At 35.8% G+C, this 7,382-nt stretch overlaps 1 pseudogene; it reads right to left on the reverse strand.

The window, feature by feature from the left end:
* Window positions 1-211: 211 nt before the first annotated feature.
* Window positions 212-4,304, reverse strand: LOC132360135 (ubiquitin-conjugating enzyme E2 E3-like; annotated as a pseudogene).
* Window positions 4,305-7,382: the final 3,078 nt, after the last annotated feature.

Below are 7,382 nucleotides of genomic sequence, written 5' to 3' on the forward strand. Positions count from 1 at the left end.
ATAAATTATCTACAGTTACAAAGTTCTATTCTTGACAGCATTTGCCCTTTGGGGCAGTCTCCCACTTTCCAGAGGATAAAGGCCCAGAGTAGAATCAGCAGCATAACACATACACAGAAGTCCATATTGTAAAGGCTATAAAGATTTGCAGCACAGTAAGAAGATGCCTCTGCTCTTTCTCACTGCATACAAATTATGTGAATTGTGTTGCCTATCTCTTGTCATGTTCTTCTTTGTTGGTCAAATACTAAGCAGCTATGCTTCCAACCAGAGGATCTACAGAGTTGCAGCCTGTCAATGTCAAAGGGAACAAATTGACCGCAAAATCCTTGAAATAGTAAAGCAGGACTCTAGCTGTCTTTAAGGATACCCAAACAGATGACTCCTTGACTGTTGATGTTGCAGTGACAGATTGTGGTGTGAAAAGGAACGTTTGGTGGCTTAAATGAGTAATTGGATGAACATGTGATATTTAGAAAAAATACACCACTTTCATACACAGGACCTGATGGACCGAGTATAGCCAGTCTCTGTTCATAGGTGCTATCTCTTTTAGGTCCAGCACTTCGGTTAGGAGGAGGGTCAAAGGTGATTTCAGCTAGCTCCTTCCGAATTCTTTTTGCACTACTGTAGTGGAAAATTTGCCGTGGTTTTGCTGGGGAGTTCAGACTTTTTCTTTTGCTGTGTGGTAAAAGGTTTTTCTCTCTCACGTTTTTGGGGTACGTATGTATGTAATTATTTATATTCTATGGTTTCACTCCATTTATAGTTATTATAAAATATTTGCTATAGTCTCCATATTGTACAATATATCCTTGTATATTATTTTATACCTAATAGTTTGTACTTCTTAATCCACTCCCCCCTTTTCTCTCCCCACAGGTAACCATATATAGTTTGTTTTCTGTATCTATGAGTCTGCTTCTGTTTTGTTATATTTGTTCATTTGTTTTATTTTTTATATTCCACAGATAAGTGATACCATACAGTATTTGTCTTTCTCTGTTTGACTCATTTCACTTAGCATATTGCCTTCCAAGTCCATCCATGTTGTTGCAAATGGCTAAATTTCATTCTTTTTTATGCCTGAGTAGTATTCCATTGTGTGTGTGTGTGTGTGTGTGTGTGTGTGTGTGTGTATATATATATATATATATATACACACACACACACATACATATATATATGTGTGTATATATATATATACATATATATATATATATATATATATATATATGCCACATCTTCTTTATCCATTCGTCTGTTGATGGACACTTAGGTTGCTTCCATATCTTGGCTACTATGAATAATGCTGCTATCAACATTGGGATGCACATATCTTTTTGAATTAGTGTTTTTGTTTTTTCTGGATATATATCCAGGAGTGGAATTGCTGGATCATATAGTAGTACTAATTTTAGTTTTTTGAGAAACCTCCAAACCGTTTTCTACAGTGGCTGTACCAATTTACATTCCCACCAACTTCCCGTTTCTCCACATGCTCACCAACGTTTGTTATCTGTGTTCTTCTCGATGATAGCCATTCTGGCAGGTGTGAGGTGATATCTCATTGTGGTTTTGATTTGCATTTCCCTGATGATTAGCGATATTGAGCATCCTTTCATGTGTCTGTTGGCCATCTGCATTTCCTCTTTGGAAAAATGTCTATTCAGTTCTTCTGCCCATTTTTTAATCGGTTGTTTGTTTTTTTGATGTTGAGTTGTAAGAGCTATTTATATATGTTGGATATTAACCCCTTATCAGTCATATCATTTGCAAATATTTTATCCCATTTGGTAGGTTGTCTGTTCATTTTGTCAATGGTCTAATTAGGTCTCATTTGTTTATTTTTGCTTTCATCTCCTTTGTCTTAGGAGACAGATCCAAAAAAACATTGCTACAATTTATGTCAAAGAGTGTTTTTTCTTGTTCTTAAAGCTCTGGAGCAGCAGCGTCTTTACGGTCTGCAACTGAACTACCTCTCCTGGTTCTGGGGTTCTTATCATTCAATCTTTGCCTATCATTGGAAATCTTGTGAAGTTATTTCTTGAAAAATGTGATTGTGCACCTGGCCTGCTCATGCACTCCTACAATGTGAGGGTGAGAGAGAGAAAAAAAACCCCTTCTTTAAGGTAATGGAGGTAGCTGGGGGAGGGTAGGGGAAGGAGCAGGGGGAAAAAAAGCCAAGGAGGCTTGTGCTGGGGAGTGTGGAACATTGAAAGTAGGAGGATATTGTGCCCCTTAAGATTTTTTTTCCAGAGGAGTTACTATTTTTTTGAGGGCATGGCACTGACTGTGTTTGGGGGCAGGTTGGTTTGGGTTGAGGCAGGGGTTTGTGGAGATAAGTATTATGTATGATACTGGAGTGTTAGATACATGACACTCTGCCTTTGTCAAAATCCATGGCACAAGAATGAACTTTAATGTATGCACATAAAAAATCATTTAGAAGGTTGGTAGATTCCAGAATGTAATGTATACTGTGACAAAACAATCTAATTCTATAACATCTATAAAACAACCTCACTGAAGGAATGGGGAGAAAATTTCTGGTTTAAGTAGTTTTGGAAATGAGTGGAGACATTAGACTAAAGGCAAGGGAAGAAACTGCACATAAGCAGTGTACTTTAATTTTGATTCCCATGGGGCTATGGGTTAACAATTCTGAAGCCACTATGCATAAATACTAGAATTGAATAGTGAGGTAGATGAATGGCAGATTGTGGGAGGCAAGTTTCTCAGTGTTGGAGCTGGAGGATACAGACAAACAAAAAAAAGGTTTGTTTGGTAATAGAATATAGTTGGAGATATCAGCATAAGCTCATTTTTAGCTTACTATAGATTCAGACAGAAACATAGAGAAATAGTTATAAATGCAGGCATACCTTGTTTTATTGTGCTTCACTCTACTGTGCTTCACAGATATTGCTTTTTTACAAATTGAAGGTTTGTGGCAACCCTGTGTCCAGCAAGTCTATCAGTGCCATTTTTCTAACAGCATTTGCTCACTTCAGGTCTCGGTGTCACATTTTGGTAATTTTCACAGTATTTCAAACTTTTTCATTATTATCATATTTGTTATGGTAATCTGTGATCAGAGGTCTTTGATGTCACTACCACAACTCGCTGAAGGCTCAGATGATGGTTAACGTATTTTAGCAATAAAGTATTACTCCATTAAGATATATATTTATTGTTTTTTAGACATAACGTTATTGTACATTTAATAGACTATAGAATAGTATAAACATGACTTTTATGTGCATTGGGAACCCCCAAATTCATGTGACTTAGTGTATTGTGATATGTGCTTTAATGCAGTGTTCTGGAACTGAACTTGCAATATCTCCAAGGTATGTGACTGTCTGTCTGTCTCTGTCTCTTTCTCTCTCTCTCTCTATATATATATATGTGTGTGTGTGTGTGTGTGTGTATATATATATATATATATATATATACACACACACACAAAGGTTAACATACATCCACATATTTTCTTATTCTGTTAGCTGAGAGAGCCTAGAAGCAAGGACACCCAGTAGCAACAAGTACACTTAGCACCCAGATCTTGGTTTCTAGAACCATTCTTTAATTAAAGGAACTAAGGCTCCTTGGAGAAATGGCTGATTCTAAGGCTGGGGCAAGAAATATACAAGATAATCTGGGAGAACCTTGTAGTGTTAGAAAGAAAGAAAGTGCTCAACACATACACACACACACACAGACACACAGTGATGGGAGTATGTCAAAGGGACACAGAAGCCAAGTGAAAGACCCCCCAATAGACAGAGCTGGAATGATTTGAGCAACAAAATAAAATAGTATCGAATTATAACCCAAAGTACAAGATATATATTCATGAGTCCAAACTGATATAAATAATTAAGTAAATAAACAAATGGGAGAGAACAGACACATTTCCTGTGCAGTAGAATTTTAAATAATTTATTTGGATACTCTACACTCAAGAAGATGGAGCCTAACTCCTCACTTCTTAAGTGTGGGCTATGCATAGGGACTTCCTTCCAAAGGGTATAGAATGGAAAGGGGGAAAAAAGAGTAACTTTACAGTGGAGAAACCTGACACATTACCTCAACCAGGTGAACCAAGATTAATATCAACAGTGACAAGTCACCTTGATAATATGTATTCTCGATGTGATGTGATGAGAATGACGCTTTACCTCTGTGAGCTTTCTCTCCAAAACACACAACACCAGTGTAATCATGAGAAAAACATCAGAAAAATCTCAATAGAAGGACATTGACCAAAATACCTCACCAGTACTCCCACAGTCTGTCATGGTCACCAAAAACAAGGAAAGTCTGAGTAACTATCACAGCCAAGAGGAGCTTAAGGAGAATTGACAACCAAATTAATGTGATATCTTGGATGGGACTGTGGAAGAGAAAAGAGCATTTGGTAAACACCAAGGATATCTGAATAAAATGTGGACTTTAGTTAATAATAATGTATCAATATTTGTTCATTAATTGTGACAAATGTACCACACAAATATAAGATGTTTATAATAGGAGAAATGGTATATGGTGTATGGGATTCTCTGTACTACATCTGAAACTTCTCAGTAAATCTAAAACTATTACAAAATAAAAACTTTATTTAGATAAACCCTTACTAAACACTCTACTGGATCCCCTTTCTGCATTCTACCAAGCCAGACTGAATTTTCTAATTTTTATTTCCAGTGAACCCAATAAGTCTGCAGGTCTGGCTCAGTCAGAATAACTCTCACCCAGGGTAAGAGGAATGTGAAAGCAACTTAAGCTGACAGAATCAATTGCTTCAGGTTTTCTTTTTTAAAATTCTCTGGTATTATGTATCTGTCTTGTCTTTTCTGTTATTCTCCATTGATTGCTTTATAACTTCTCATTGCTTGTTACTGTCTTGTCATTGATCAAGTACAATTATCTGCATCTACAGTTCTGATTGTGACTACTTGCAGACCTTGAATGAACCATATGGTTAAACCCTTTCTACTTAAGTAGGATTGTTTGTATGTGTATTGCCAATGCCTTATTTATTTAAAGTAAGTCTCCTTCAAAAGGGAACCCTCATACACTGTTGGTGGGAATGTAAGTCGGTGTAGCCACTGTGGAAAATAGTATGGAGATTCCTCAAAAAATTAAGAATAGAACTACCATATGATTCAACTATTCCACTTCTGGATATTTATCCAGAGAATACAAAAAGAGTAGTTCGAAAAGATATATGCACCCCTATATTTATCACAGCATTATTTACAATAGTCAAGATAAGGAAACAACCTAAGTACCCATCAACAGATGGAAGGTTAAAGATGTGACATATATATATTCCATATATGTATACACATATGTATATATATGTATATACAGTGGAATACTAGTCATAAAAAGATGAGAGCTTACCATGTGTGGCAACATAGATGGACCTTGAGGATATTATGCCAAGTGAAATAAGTCAGATGGAGAAAGACAAATACCTTATGATTTTATTCATATGCTGAATATAAAAAAAAAATCAAAAAAATCAAAAAAACAAAATAAATGTACAAAACAAACCAAGCAAAACCAAACACTTAGATACGGAGAATAGAGTAGTGTTAACCAGAGGGAAAAGGGGTCAGGGAGGGAAAATGGGTAAAAGGGTGTCAACTGGATGGTGATGGATGGAAACTAAATTTTTGGTGATAAGCACGCTGTAGTGTATACAGAAGTAGAAATATAATTTTATCTACATGAAACTTATTTAATGTTATAAACCAGTGCTATCTCAGTAAAAATAAGTAAGTATATAAATAAAATCAATCTCCTTCCTACCTCTCTGCATAACACCCACTTCTACCAATTCTGAATACTTTGTTCTGATCTTTCTCATCTCAACCTCACCAAACAGACTTATCATTCTATGTCTTGATATAAAATAACACAATAATTTGTTAAATTCTTGATATGAAAGAGAAGGGATTTAGTGTAAGTACCCTACACCCCAATCATTGCCTCACTTTATGTTATATGTTTAGTTTTATTATAAATGATGATTGTTGTCATCATAGTATTATTTGCTACATTAACTATTAAATTATTTGCTACATACTTGCAAATGTCATACTTAAACTAATATATTTTTTTCTTCTTTCCTTTTTTTTTGGCTGCACCGCATGGCTTGTGGGATCCTAGTTCCCACAAGGAATCGAACCTGGGCCCTCAGCAGTTAAATCACAGAGTCCTAAAACTGGACTGCCAGGGAATTCCCTACTTTTTCATTTTGAAATAACTTCAAACTTAAAGAAGTGTTGCAAGAATAGTACAGAAAACTCCTAGATATTCTTTTCTAAGATTTACTGATTTTTATTTTATTTTATTATTTATATATTTATTTATTTTTTTGACCACACAGCATGTGGGATCTTAGTTCCCCGACCAGGGATCAAACCCGTGTCCCCTACAGTCCTGCAGTGGAAGTGTGGAGTCCTAACCACTGGACCACCAGGGAATTCCCTACTGATTTTTAAATGAACACTTACCACATTTTCTATATCACCTCTCTCTGTCTGTCTCTCCCTCTGTTTCACTCTCTCAGCCTCTCTCTGTCTTTCTCTCTATATATAGTTTATATGTAAAAACTATATATATCTACGCATATATATGTAGTTTATTTTTCTAACCCATTTGAGAGTTGGTTGAGTACATTAAGCACTTTCCTCCTTTAAAACTTGAGTAAGATTTTTCAAAATACAAGGGAGCAATAACTTAAGTAAGGTGAATGTCTATAAGATCCTGGAAGATACGTGTCCATAATTGAGGAGACCAAGACACTTTTCAAAGAAGGAAATAAAACACTATAGCTTGAAGTTTAGAAGCTTCAGGAAGAAAGTCTATAATTGCAGTGTGATTCCCTAATAATAGTATTTTAGAGGACAAGTTTACAGCTACCTTTAGACAGTGGGGAAGAAGCTCACAAGTAATCTCCCAAGAGATGACATTGAATGGAGTGGGGCACCAACAAAGATAATGTAACTCTAATGAGTTTAAGTATTATATCTATTTATATTTAAGCTGTTAACCTTTTAAAAGTAACATGATAAAATAGAGCATAATAGGAAAATATGTCTTATTTTAGAAGTATAGCAAAGCGGGCTGTCCAATGCAAAATTGTGAGTGAGATAATTTGAAGCAGAGAAAACATAAATACAGTATAAGCCCACATACCATGAAAAACTAACAAATAGGGAAGGGAAGCAGCGGGGGAAATCCCAGAGCTTTTAATCTTATTTTATGGTGACATTCATGCACTGAAGAGAGTGAAAGAACAGCCCCCCACACTTCCAGAAATGAGTCAGTTTCATGTCTCAAGCTGATTATAAAGCATTCAAGGG

This window comes from Balaenoptera ricei, chromosome 2 (genome assembly GCF_028023285.1).
Source record: "Balaenoptera ricei isolate mBalRic1 chromosome 2, mBalRic1.hap2, whole genome shotgun sequence".
In the NCBI taxonomy this organism is placed as follows: domain Eukaryota; kingdom Metazoa; phylum Chordata; class Mammalia; order Artiodactyla; family Balaenopteridae; genus Balaenoptera; species Balaenoptera ricei.